Source organism: Phymastichus coffea, unplaced genomic scaffold, assembly GCF_024137745.1.
Source record: "Phymastichus coffea isolate CEN01 unplaced genomic scaffold, Cenicafe_Pcof_1.1 PCOF00013, whole genome shotgun sequence".
NCBI classification, from domain to species: Eukaryota; Metazoa; Arthropoda; class Insecta; order Hymenoptera; family Eulophidae; genus Phymastichus; species Phymastichus coffea.
Genome location: NW_026706824.1, coordinates 5,338,206 through 5,353,454, shown reverse-complemented (window position 1 = coordinate 5,353,454; position 15,249 = coordinate 5,338,206). Strand labels below are relative to the sequence as shown.

The 15,249-nt window shown below is 35.9% G+C and overlaps 1 protein-coding gene across 14 annotated transcripts in view; it reads left to right on the top strand.

Moving 5' to 3' along the window:
- The window catches only part of LOC131673140 (dopamine receptor 2-like), a 923,047-nt gene that overhangs the window by 226,807 nt on the left and 680,991 nt on the right, over nt 1-15,249 (top strand). The window contains exon 1 of one of the 14 annotated variants that reach the window (XM_058950894.1): nt 8,987-9,121. The exons of 12 other annotated variants lie outside the window; for them this stretch is intronic. The gene's annotated coding sequence lies outside the window, so the exon portion shown is untranslated. Of the gene's footprint in view, nt 1-8,986; nt 9,122-15,249 lie in introns of those variants that run through there. One more of the 14 variants, XM_058950967.1, reaches the window with a different exon arrangement.

Genomic DNA, 15,249 nt, shown 5'->3' with positions numbered 1-15,249 from the left:
ACCTCTCAGGGACCCTTGTTATCCTCAACTAGGATGGAGGATAAAGGTCCGAAAAATGTCCAAGACAGTACGGATGACAGACCCCCGATAGAAGATCCGCGACATAGTGGGCTGAGAAGAGAAACCGAAACGGAAGGAGACGACTCAAGCGATGAAGGTCAGAGTGATAAATCAGAATCCACTGAACGAATAGAGCTAGAAGTTAGTGGACCTCAAACCAACGGGAACCCTGGAGAAGACGATGAATTATCAGAAAATGAAAGTTCTACTAAGAGATGTGAAGAACGGGCCCCGGCACAGAGGACTAGTTTGTCGGCAAACGAAGTGTGGGAATCGGCAGAAAAATTCGAAGCCAGTTTGCAAAGACATAAAAGTTTAGACAATGAATCGTACTATTGGGACGATATGGGCCTTGCGCGAGACAACCGAACCATAGAAATGCCTTCTCATTTCTCAGATGGAGACGAGCCCCCCCAAGAACTACAAGAGACATTATGGAGGCTTAACCCATATGATGAAATAAATGATTCTGATGAGGTAATGGTCAATAGGATAACGAAGCTAGTGGAAGATTCGCAAAAATTAATAGAAACTCATCTAGGACATGACAGTGGCTCGGACACGGATCGCCCGGATGAAGGTGAAAATCGACGTCTCTCGGATAGGACTAAGGAAGAAAGTCCCAAGAGAATTGAGAAAGCTGAAGAAACCTTAAGGCAGCCACGATATCGAGAGATATCAGTAACCCCGAGTATTAAGACAGGAATAACGGGAGCCTGAAGTACTCCTATGGTTAAAGGACCTCGACTCATGGAAAGATTCGGAGGGCTTGAGGGTATACCCGAAGAGTTAGACCCTAGAAACAAGAGCCCTGTGGAGTTACATTTCTCGAAAACACCCGTAGATGATGAATTATTCTTCCCGTTGCCGCCGACAGGACTAATTAACCAATATCGAAGACCGGAAGACTATAAGAACCCGAGGAAACCGGGAGCGGAAATTCTTCAATAGGACCTGCAAAATATATCTTACAAAATAATGTAAGCACGAGCCAACAATGTCTAACCCATCGACGAAATAACATTGTACATTTTATGTCACGAGACTGTAATAACCAAACTGCTATCTCGAAATTATTAAGTGAAATTGGACCCATAGATCAACGCAATATGAAATCCTTGAAACCTAAGGTCGGACAAATATTAACGACCAAATATAAAAACCATAATATTTTCTCTGTAGTCATAAAAGACAGATATAATGACTCCATTACTATGGAGGCTATGAAAGTTGGACTTACAAATTTGAAGAAGGTACTGATTAAAAGAAATATAGTAAGTTTCCGGATTGCTAGACGAGGGGACTATACTGATGACGTTGGACCTGGATTACTAACGGAAATATTAATAAGAATTTTTGAAAAGAGTCCTATAAAAGTAATTGTTTGCTATGGGAACATGGTTCTCCCACCGGCAAACCAGCGAATAGAAATAATTAAAACACTACATGACAGCCTAGTGGGTGGCCATAAAGGCATTAACCAGACATACCAAAAAATTCGAGCAAGATATTATTGGCCAGAACTACGAAAGGACATATTAAATTATGTACGGAAATGTCCAAGTTGTTTTGAGAAGAAAATTAATCGCTGATGCGTTAGCCAGACACTTAATATGCCAATTCGGTGCCCCTAGAATATTGTCGGATCGCGGGACAAGCTTTCTTTCAGAAATTGCAGAATCATTATTACACTTATTCAAAATCCATCATTTAACAATTTCCGGATATAGACCTCAGACCAATGGGTCTCTTGAAAGAAGCCATGCACCATTAATCGATTTCTTACGAATATACTCGGAACGTTTTGACGATTGGGATCGATTAACCCCCTTTCGCGGTTTTTACGTATAATACGAGTATACATAATGGAACTGGTTACACCCCCTTTGAACTAGTTTACGGACGAATCGCTCATTTCCCCATGAAGATACCTAGGGAGGAAAAATTAGGGACCTATAACCAATACCTACGCGATCTAGTCTTACGTTTGACAGAACTAAAGATAGCGGCGGGTGATAATCAAATTCGTGAAAAGGAAAAATCTAAAGACCAGTATGATAAACACGCTAGACCCTTTAAAGGGAAAGTCGGTGATTACGCCTGGATACTAAACGAACCTCGGGTAGGAAAAGCCGATAGTTATTATAAAAAACCTCTAAAAATCGTTGAAATTTTGAATCATAAGATCGTTTTATTAGAACTACCCAATGGGTAAACGATACGGAAGCATATGGATAAACTTAAACTTCAGGGGTAGCTATATAAGTACAATTACTCACTTATCTTATCTGTTCTATATTCTTCGTCTATACTATTTACTTTGTTCTGTTCTTTCAGGTACTATTTCTTTTAATATACTTCCTTTCATTTAGTACCGTATTTTCCGGTGTATAAGACGCAACTTTTTACCGTCAAACCTGACTCCAAAACCAGCCTGCGTCTTATACACCGAATGTAAGACATCCCAAATCCACTAACCTAACTAAAACGTGCCCCTGAATAGTAGCAATTAGACAACCCTCACTAACTATGAATATCTTTCAAAACTAGCCAATGACAGAGTGATTACTTATTTAATAGGTAAGTTCTTTATTATTTCAATAATATATGGTAAACGTACTTTATGTCTGAGGATGATAACAAATACCTATTACCTATATGCCACTTGGGATCAAAAAACGTCGCATAATATACTAGATAATTAATACGAGATTTTTTATAAAAACGGTATTTTTGTTGCATCGTTTATTTCAATATAATTTTGAAAGTGTTTTTTGAAGTAAGAGACTGACTTGAATTCCAATATGAGCGAAACTAACAAACGAAAATCGTACACAGCGGGCTACAAATTGAATGTGATCAAATTTGCTGAAGAACATGGCAATAGAACTGCCGAAGATCATTTCGGCCCACCACCGAAGGGAAAAAACTAGGGAAAAAAGGCTTTGGCGTTCGCAGAAGAGTAATTTGATTAAAATGCATAAATCAAAGCATGCGCAATGTGGTAAAAAAGCAAGTGGCGTATATTAGAGGATGAAGTTAAACAATGGATTGAAGATAATCGTTCCAAAGGCTTAGCTGTTTCAACGAAAATGATACGCATACATACACAAAAAGTAGCTTTAAAAAGTCAAATAAATGATTTTAAAGAAAGTCCTTCATAATATCACCGCTACATGAAACGCAATGGTTTAGCTATACGAGTGAAAACAAAAATTTGTCAAAAAATGCCAAAATAGTACGAAGACAAAATTCTCTCTTTTCACCGGAATATAATTCACCGTAGACAAGCAATGAGTTTTGAAATCGGACAGAAAGCAAATATGGATGAAACACCTATGAACTTCGATGTTCCGTCAACTAAAAGTGTTTCGAAAAAAGGACAAAAAACGATTACGATAAAGACAAGTGGTCATGAACCATTCCACTACACCGTGGTTCTTGCTTGCTGTGCTGATGATGTAAAGCTACTTCCAATGATCATTTTTAAACGTAAAACTATGCCTAAGGATAAAATACCGACAGGTGTAATAGTGTATGTATACCCAAAAGGATGGATGGATGAAGGTGGTAAGAAAATTTGGATACATAAAGTCTGGTGTAGAAGACAAGGCGGCTTCTTGAAGAAAAAAGCACTTCTGGTTCTTGATCAACTTCGGTCTCATTTGTTAGATTCTGTAAGATAAAAATTTCATCAAAAAAACAACAAAAAATATTTAAAAAATGCAAAAAAAACTTTAAAAAACAACAAAAATCGAAAAAAAAAATAAAAAAAACAATAAAAAACAAAAAAAATAGAAAATGTCTCTTGATTATCGACCTCCCCGTGGTAAGAGATATGCAACGGCAATGTATCTAATCATCGTCGGCTAACAGATATCAATATTTTTTTATCATCCCGTAATTAACTTTAATTCACAAAAAGACGTGCTTTATTACAATTAAACGAATTTTTTTCCTCAAAACTAAATTTTTATCAAAATTTTCATTTTTTCTCAAAATGTGCCTTCAAATTTTGGGGTGCGTCTTATACACCGGTGCGTCGTATACACCGGACAATACGGTATGTATCTAATCTTACTTTCCTTTCTCTCCGTATTTGCCCTGTCTATTATGGACCCCCAAGCTTATTCTATAGAGAAGTTAGACAACAACCCAGGAATCTACTACGAAAGAATAGATCCAATGAGAATAAAGAGGGCGGATTGGAAAACATACATATCTATCAACTTCAATTTGTTCTTGGCAAAGACCACTGCTATAATTGACCTACAGTCACTACTGCAAAATTGTACTGGGCATCTCAATGAGGAAACTTGCGGTAATATAATCGGCATGGATCACATTGATCTGAAGACAATCGCTCTTGAACAAATACGAATGAAGATTCAAGGAGCTATTGAAAACATGGGACATATTCAGCCACCCGATGTCCAAGAACCTAAAAATATCAGGCCGAAAAGACTGGATTAGTGACCATTGACGAAACTGATAAAATAGAAGCCAACATAGATCAATTATATGCAGACCAAAAAGATATCATTAAACTCTTTAATGATAGGACTCATATAATTACCACAGGAATGGATAAACTATATAAAATGATGGACGTCCACGGGGACAGAATTTATAATTTAAACCTCCAAATGCGAAAAAAACTCAGGAAATTGGAAAATGAAAATGCCCGACTGGAGTACATGTTTTCAATACATTCACTTGGAAGAATGCTAGAGGTAAAATTAGATCATCTTATCAAAAGCTCGGAAAAACTTCTTGAAATTATTCATGCGCTAAAAGGGGGCAAAATACATCCGGACCTTATAGATCCTAACATGTTGCACCAGATAGCAAATGATATAAAATTCATGGCAACGGACTTCAATTTCCCAATTCCAACGGAACACCTCCGAATTAAAGAAATTATTAAAATCTCCAGCATTGACGCGATCCAGCGAGAAAGGAAGACATATATTGTCATTCATGTACCCTTAGTTGACAAGAATTACTATAATCTATACCGTCTGCACTCAGTATTGGTACCGCAATCACCAAGCTCAACTGGAAAATCTGCATTTATTAGACACGAATTTCCGTGCTTAGCATTAAGTTCGGATCAAAAACAGTATATACAGATGGACCACCATTCATTGCAAAGTTGTGTGCGAACACACTATATCTTTATATGTGCGGTAGGAGGACCTGCTTTAGATGCTAATCTAAATAGTAAATGCGAACTAGGACTACTACTACAACCATCCAGGCATGAACTATACCATTGTGACATAGTTCTGAGAATACAACGAATTACTAGTTGGAATTATATATCATCGGATGGGTCATGGATATACTCAGCCAACCAACAAGATACAGTCCGAATTGTCTGCCCGAACCAAGTGGACCGAAAAACCGAGATACAAGAGGTAGGAATATTAAGAATTGCCCCGGGGTGCATCGGTTATACCAAGGATGCGACCTTGTTTACGGAAGTGAGGAAAGACAATACAAATGTTTACCTATATCAACCAAATTTAACCCTTAACTTAACGAATCTTTACCCGACTTATCTGAAACGGATATTAAATTGGCAGAATGGACCCCACAAGCTGAAACCTGGACCAGCCAAGAAAAAACATTAAGCGACATCATAGAAAAGACGCAAATGATAAGAAATCATCAAAAAATCACAACAACGCAATCAGGACTGATTTATGGAGAATTCAGTATTAATATCCTAATCATCATAATTATCAGTATAATTTATAAATGTTGCATTGCACGCACAAAAGCACTAAATAATACCATAGTACAGGAATCACCTCACGTGCATACACCGCATCCTCGACACAGACCAATCCTTCATAGCCTCGGACTGACTACGAAGAAGCAAACGCCTGCCCGGATGCCTGAAGAACGATCCAAGAAACAAACTCAAATTGAAACCCTTCACATTCAACCCTTGAAGAAACCGAAACCCTCCGCGACTATATCTAATCCATTGGCAAAATCTGAAAATTCTTCGGGTTTACAAATCCAGACAGCGGAGTCTGTATGAATTTTTAATCAATAAATTATTGATCATTTGTTTCAGTACCCAATATCGCCATGAGTAACATGTCCGACCACTCCATGATAGACCCGACCTGCATCAAGATACGGTACTTAAAGCATAAGGCGCTAAGCGAACTCCTGACACGATTAGAGAGTATCGGACCCATAGAGGAGTTTCATTCACTACAAAATCTCACGAACAACAGTACAAGAATTATTCTCTGCAAATTTACTAGAATTAAACATGCAGTTGAAGCAAAAAAAATAAAAAACTGGAACATAAGCGAGATAAGTCGTGCCCGTATTGGAAAACCGAAACCGTTACGAACAAATGATTCCAGGTCTACGGAAAAAACCCGACTATTTTGTTGACTTCCCTGGACAATTGAAGAGAGTTATAGAGAAGTCTCATTTTTCCAACACTTCGTACAGTTCTGACCCTTAGTGTATCATAAAGTGGTGCGAGATAACAAAGGAGCCCTTTCTATAGGCTACACTCAGTATTCCAAAGCTGGTGATGCCGCAACAGCCTTAAAAGAATGCGACCCTATTTATGGCACTAGATATGCTGATATAAGGAAAAGAAGATGGAACCATAGTGATGAAACTAGGCACCACTGGCTTTGCGACGAATAGATAGACGCATCAATCTATGAGGAACATGATACTACCTGCAAATGGCAGCACTAAAGTAAACTCAGGGAAGGAAAAATGAAAAAACAATACCCTAAATCAGAAGTGAGAAGAGTGTATAAAATAAACTCTACTGGAACAAGCCGACCTAATATAGGATTAGACAAAAATGGACCCTTTACAGATCTTGTTACGCTCACAGAAATTAAATCAATGGACCCTACTCCTAATGCACGGGCAACTTTACGAAAAGCCCGACGAATTGACCTAACGGAAGAAGACAGGATAACAGAAATCGACCCTGAAGATAGAATATACTTTGAATCAGCTGTATAAATTATAAGTCATAGGAAAATTTATTGACCCTTTCAATTGTATTATTATTATGTTATTTAGTGGACCCATAACTTTTGATCTGTGACCTATCTCTTTACTCTTGTCTATGTCTAGTCTCGAATCTATGTACCTTTTTCTCTTGATCACGCAACTAACCGGACTATATTTTTACCTTAGGATGGAAGAAATCAACGGAATTCGCCTCCGAGCTGTTGCACCGGTAGACGACTCTCCCACCGCAATTCGAGTCAAATTTGATGACCCGCAACAAGAAGCTGCGGTCATCAAACTATTTAGTACCGTGGGGACCATACGATCTGCTACAACGGTAGCAGGCCCATCCTCCTCATATTTTGGAGATACCATTATTGAATTTCTTCATGAGCATGATTACGTTGCGGCAGTATTACGATTCTTCCCGTGTACCGTAGGGGAATGGTAATCTCACACTTTAGATGAGTACTCTTCGGAAGACGAAGTTGAAACAACGAACCCGATTGGGTTCGCGCCACGATCGATCGCACCGGCCTATGCGAGGGAGGATGATGCGGATCGACGATTGCATTTCCTCATACCGCACCGAGATGAACGAAATGAACCATGGCCGGAACAACGGGTCCACGATGACTTCACGCGGTTTGGACCGGTTGATTACATTAAAATATGGCAAGGCTCTCGTGAGCCTATGGGAGTAATCAAATACATATTCGGCTGGAGTGTCACTTCAGCATTAAGTAACCTAAATAAGCGATATAAGGCGAAATATTCGCCACCTCGTCGTCTCACAGCCAAACTCAGGAACAGGTCCATGTATGTCTATCATAGTGCCTGCGGACATTACAGTACTAAGACAGAATTGGAAGCACATGGGACCATTTGCCGATACCAAAATAGAAATGTGCTGAGAACGCATTGGTTCTGTGGAAGGCCAGTGTACTTTTCCGATTGGGACCAACATTTACAAGAGTGTAATTTAGGGACCTACGATTACAACCGGTCCCCCTTTAACAATATAAACAAGCTGACCTTGTTCTTGCAAACTCCCTCAGCCAATCCAAAGGACCAAGATATGTTACTCCAGGATCAAGCTTCCTGTCTACTAGATTTAGAGGGACTAGATTTAACAGCCGGACACGTTAACAGTCAACTTGCGCAAGTAACAATTGGACCAAATTAACGAGCTTTTGCCTTCTTCCATTAATCATTTTGTTCATATATGAATAAAGAGGACCATTTATATTATCTTATAACCAATTATATTATTTATCATTATTGTGTATATTATTATTTTATTCTTGTACTATCCTAATTGGACCCAAAACGTTACCGAGGACGGCAACAATTCTAAGGGGGGAGGGATGTTACGTGACGTCTTACTATGTTACAATTATACACTATCGAATAATATTTTGCTCTCGGGATTTCCGTTCGGACATAGTATAGCTAGCAGTATTCGTGTGCGCGACTCGGTGGGAATGAACGGCAGAGGCTGATTCACGCTGCGTCAGCATGCTCGGACAGCATGCTGCAGTCGGCGTGCTTAGCTAGGTATGACGAGCCGCTACGAGAAGCGTAAACGTCTAAAGCATATGCGCGAGAGAGAGACGGTATGCAAGGGACAAAGGCTATATAATAAACCAGCGAAAGCAGAGCGCTAGAGAATTAGTCAGTTAGAAGCGAGCGCTCAATTAAGAAGGCCGCATATTTTTCCTACTGAAATTAAAACCATAATAGAAGTTTGAGAATAAAATTGTTTGAGCTGTGATTAAATATTAGAAGTGTCGAGTACGATTGTTTCAATAATTTTGCGTAAACAAAAAATCACAGGAATTATCATTTTCTTGGGTGTTGCTACACTATTGGATAAAGAATATATTAGACAACTAAAATCATAGGAACTAGCATTGTCTCGCGTGCTACTACAGTATTGTATAAAAAATATATTGTACCAGTTGATCTGATCAGATTCAGAGAAAAAGTGATTGGCCACATCACGAAGCGAATAATATTTTGGACCAATTTATATTTACAATAATAATACGAAGTGAGTAATACTTTTTATGTAACCAAAAAAAATACTAGACATCGCGACGCAAAAATTACGCGTCTGAGAATAGATATATATATATATGTTACGACTCGCTTTTAGCGACTTTTTCAGGTATCGGTACCGGAAAATGACGACTTTTTCCGCTTTTGACGAGACTCGCCGTTATGGAAAGGTATCATTACCGGATTTTGACGACCTCGCCAAAATCGTGTGTATATCAGTGCCCACTTTTAACGACCTCGTCAAAATCATGAATATATCAGTACTCGCTTTCAATGACTTTCTGAGACAAGCATGCTTTTTTAATGATTATATCAATCCTTTATCCCACTTACTGTGATAAATAAAAAAACATGTTTGTAAATAAATACAACGCTCACTAAGTAGTTTTGACAGTAATTTCTTTATTGACGGAAATGGGAACTTCTGATTCTTATTTCAGTTTAATTCTCTTCCAGGATTCTCTGAATTTTCTGTTAGTGGATTATGAGAAATCAATGCAAATAAAAACAAAGACATACATGATATAACACTATTTAGCATTTCACCGCGGAAATAAATTATTTCGTATAACTTTTTTAACAATTGATTACACTGAATTCCACAAAATAATTGAGGGAATACTACAAACAAGATATGACAATTATTTCAGAAAATAAAAGCGAACTAATTATCTCTACATGAATAGGACCGGTATTGAACGAACTAAAAAACATCTGAAGATATACCTATTGAAAGATGAAAACCTATCATGTCATTGACAATAATACAAGAGTAGGATCTTAATAAATTATTGAAAGTCGCCGAAATCAATACTAGATACATATACTAACACAATGTGTCTATCATCCGGCAACGGAGATCATAACATCGTAACTTCAATGGACCAATTATTGAATTGTGAAAAAATCAATACTGATTGTAATGGTTTTATTACTTCTACTTCTACAATATTGACGCGGGGCACTTTCAAGGACAAATGATCGCCTTGTAATTACTCTAGAGTTAAAATTTACGAATCATGGAAAGTCGCCGATAGCGAGAATAGATACATCTACTAACGCTATGTAGCAATCATCCGGGAACGGAAATACATATTATTGTAACATTCAATAGAATAATTATTGAATATTATGTAAACCACTTCTATGTGTAGTGATTTTAATACTTTTACTACTACAATATCAACACCGGACATTCAAGGACAAACTATTGCATTGTAATTGCTATACTGTTGTAATTTACTAATCATAGAAAGTCGCCGAAATCAATACTAGATATATATACTAACACAATGTGTTTATCATCCGGCAACGGAGATCATAACATCGTAACTTCAATGGACCAATTATTGAATTGTGAAAAAATCAATACTGATTGTAATGGTTTTATTACTTCTACTTCTACAATATTGACGCAGGGCACTTTCAAGGACAAATGATCGCCTTGTAATTACTCTAGAGTTAAAATTTACGAATCATGGAAAGTCGCCGATAGCGAGAATAGATACATCTACTAACGCTATGTGGCAATCATCCGGGAACGGAAATACATATCATTGTAACATTCAATAGAATAATTATTGAATATTATGTAAACCACTTCTATGTGTAGTGATTTTAATACTTTTACTACTACAATATCAACACCGGACATTCAAGGACAAACTATTGCATTGTAATTGCTATACTGTTGTAATTTACTAATCATAGAAAGTCGCCGAAATCAATACTAGATATATATACTAACACAATGTGTTTATCATCCGGCAACGGAGATCATAACATAGTAACTTCAATGGACCAATTATTGAATTGTGAAAAAATCAATACTGATTGTAATGGTTTTATTACTTCTACTTCTACAATATTGACGCAGGGCACTTTCAAGGACAAATGATCGCCTTGTAATTACTCTAGAGTTAAAATTTACGAATCATGGAAAGTCGCCGATAGCGAGAATAGATACATCTACTAACGCTATGTGGCAATCATCCGGGAACGGAAATACATATCATTGTAACATTCAATAGAATAATTATAGAATATTATGTAAACCACTTCTATGTGTAGTGATTTTAATACTTTTACTACTACAATATCAACGCCGGACATTCAAGGACAAATTATTGCATTGTAATTGCTAAATTGTTATAATTTACTAGTTTAATAATTTAGTATTCTTTCGCAGTTTTCGTTATCGACATCAAGATGAGTCATGCAACTGCCACTTAAATATAGGTCTATTAGATTTTCAAATAACAAATGTTCTGATTTAATCCTATGTTGATAATGTAATTACAACTATTTTAAAAACAAGAAACTGTGACTGATTAGTTTATTGACGTCGGACATTTTATAAATAATTTTACTCTCATTAATTTTTGATATTATTAAATTCTGATACGATGATTCTGGTACTGCTTTACTTGTATTTTCATTAAGTGGTGTCCTGTATTTTGAAGACATATGAAGGTATCTTAAGTTGCGATTAAAAATTATTTGCGATTCGTTGATTTCGCGCATAGATTTATACAAAGTAACTATTGGTTATGACGGTAGCGTTCAAAAACAGTTCGTTTCTCAATTTTTCATAAGTGATATCACCACGACCATTCAGTTACAGAATAATATGTGTCCATCGTCTCATCCGAGTTTTGAATCGTCTACAGGGACAGCAGTCTTATTGGAGTACTGGTTATCGACATGAAGACAAATCATAAAATCTCCAATTTGAATACGACAATGTGTTTTTGCGGTCGCGAGCAGTGCCCCGGCAAGTCATGGTGAATGTTACGTCTCAAGACGTATCTTACTCATTTACATTCTTTAAAAGTGCAATCCCGAATTTCGTAAAATCAAAATTATATACACGTCCACCAGAAAACGATACGGCAGCAAAACACAAAGACCATACTCAGCATTACACAACACACAATGAACTCAAAAGGAAAATTACTCAACTACACAAAAACATCAGCGATTTATTGAGCACAAATTTATGTATATAAGATGAACCACCCGAAAGGTGAGCAGCAATTATCGTTACTCCGTACACGTCAGTTCGACAATTGACGAATAAACTTTACGTATCGACGCTACTGTCGCGTGCAAGCCTGTTCGACAATTTGGCTAATTATTCAACTATTACCTGTCAAACTACATTATTTGATCTCAATAAATACGCGATCCATTAAAAGTGAGAACGTACAAATTCATTATTGAACCTATCCAAATACCAAGATCTACGATTCTGAAAGTACTCTAGAAACTATAAGTACAACAAAATAAATAAATACATTCATTCTTATTCATACATCGTATATTATTCATTACTTGTGAGCCTCAATCAGCCACTAGTACTATATTGGTACCTTTCGCACATTTGCTATTCGTAGTTTATGCACGAGACGTAACAGTGAAATACGATATTCTTATTTTCTGATACTAATTTGTAATTTTCTTAAATTTTTCAATTTCTAATTCATACAAAGTCGTCAAAATCCCGTACATCTACATACAAAGGTAATATGAGTCACAATGGTACAGATAAAAAATATAGCTGAAATGAATTTTTGTTAGTAATATTTGCTGAAAATAAAAATCCCACTAATATGAGACCCCCTGAAAATACAATTTTTGAATCATCCATAACTCATAAGATTCTTTCGCAGTTTTCGTTATCTACATCAAGATGAGTCATGCAACTGACATTTAAATATAGGTCTATTAGATTTTGAAATCACAAATAATGTTCTGATTTAATCCTATGTTGATAATGTAATTAAGACTATTTTAAAAACAAGAAACTCTGAATGATTAGTTTATTATTGTCGGATCTTTCGTAAATAAGCTTACACTCATTAATTTTTGATATTATTAAATTCTGATACGACGATTCTGGTACTGCTTTACTTGTTTATTCATTAACTGGTGTCCTGTATTTTGAAGACATATGAAGATATCTTTAGTTGCGATTAAAAACTATTTGCGAGTCGTCGATTTCGCGCATAGATTCATACTAAGTAACTATTGGTCATGAAGGTAGCGTTCAAAAACAGTTCGTTTCTCAATTTTTCATTAGTGATATCACCACGACCATTCAGTGACAGAATAATATGTTTCCATCGTATGATCCGAGTTTTGAATCGTCCACAGGGACAGTAGTCTTATTGGAGTACTGGTTATCGACATGATGACAAATCATAAAATCTCCAATTTGAATTCGACAACGTGTTTTTACGGTCGTGAGCAGTGCCCCGGCAAGTCATGGTGAAATACGATATTCTTATTTTCTGATACTAATTCGTAATTTTCTTAGATTTTTTAATTTCTAATTCATACAAAGTCGTCAAAATCGCGTACATCTACATACAAAGGTAATATGAGTCACAATGGTACAGATCAAAAATATAGCTGAAATGAATTTTTGTTAGTAATATTTGCTGAAAATTAAAATCCCACTAATATGAGACCCCCTGAAAATACAATTTTTGAGTCATACATAACTCATAAGATTCCTTCGCAGTTTTCGTTATCGACATCAAGATGAGTCATGCAACTGACATTTAAATATAGGTCTATTAGATTTTGAAATCACGAATAATGTTCTCATTCAATCCTATGTTGATAATGTAATTAAAACTATTTCAAAAACAAGAAACTCTGAATGATTATTTTATTATTGTCGGACCTTTCATAAATAAGTTTACTCTCATTAATTTTTGATATTATTAAATTCTGATTCGACGATTCTGGTACTGCTTTACTTGTATATTCATTAAGTGGTGTCCTGTATTTTGAAGACATATGAAGATATCTTAAGTTGCGATTAAAAATTATTTGCGATTCGTCGATTTCGCGCATAGATTCATACTAAGTAACTATTGGTTATGACGGTAGTGTTCAAAAACAGTTCGTTTCTCAATTTTTCATTAGTGATATCACCACGACCATTCAGTGACAGAATAATATGTGTCCATCGTATCATCCGAGTTTTGAATCGTCCACAGGGACAGTAGTCTTATTGGAGTACTGGTTATCGACATGAAGACAAATCATAAAATCTCCAATTTGAGTACGACAATGTGTTTTTGCGGTCGCGAGCAGTGCCTCGGCAAGTCATGGTCAAATACGATATTCTTATTTTCTGATACTAATTCGTAATTTTCTTAGATTTTTTAATTTCTAATTCATGCAAAGTCGTCAAAATCGCGTACATCCACATAGAAAGGTAATATGAGTCACAATGGTACAGATCAAAAATATAGCTGAAATGAATTTTTGTTAGTAATATTTGCTGAAAATTAAAATCCCACTAATATGAGACCCCCTGAAAATACAATTTTTGAGTCATACATAACTCATAAGATTCTTTCGCAGTTTTCGTTATCGACATCAAGATGAGTCATGCAACTGACATTTAAATATAGGTCTATTAGATTTTGAAATCACGAATAATGAATGATTAGTTTAATATTGTCGGACCTTTCATAAATAAGTTTACTCTCATTAATTTTTGATATTATTAAATTCTGATACCACGATTCTGATCTGATCCTGTGTTGATAATGGGATCTTAACTTTATTATTAACATGTAACTTTATCTCATTTCTAGCTTATAAATTCGTGGGAAGTCATCATCATGGCGTAGATTGGATAACTATGATACCGATGTTCAAAAGGAGACAGATTCAAATGTTTAAAGAATACAAATCCATTTATCCGTATATGATTACCAATTCTATTCCTGTATTCTCATTGTCTAAAATACTCCTATTAACGCATTCAATATTTTACTATCAAGTAATCCTCATCACCGTTTGATTAATATATCAATTTTATTTCATATTTCTCGCTTTTCTTTAATCGTACATAGATAATGAATTCTAAATATAATTTGGTCTTGTAAGTGTGGAAATCCAATAATGGTTATAGGCATCATGAAATGAATATGTTTAGAAATAAAACAAGTTATATATATATTGATATAAATATTAATTTATAGACATTTCAATTTACATTTATACATATAAGTAAAAATAAGAATGTACACTCGTCTTTCAATCATGACAATATAAACGGTCATACGAGCAAAACCCAAAGTAATACAAATTATTACT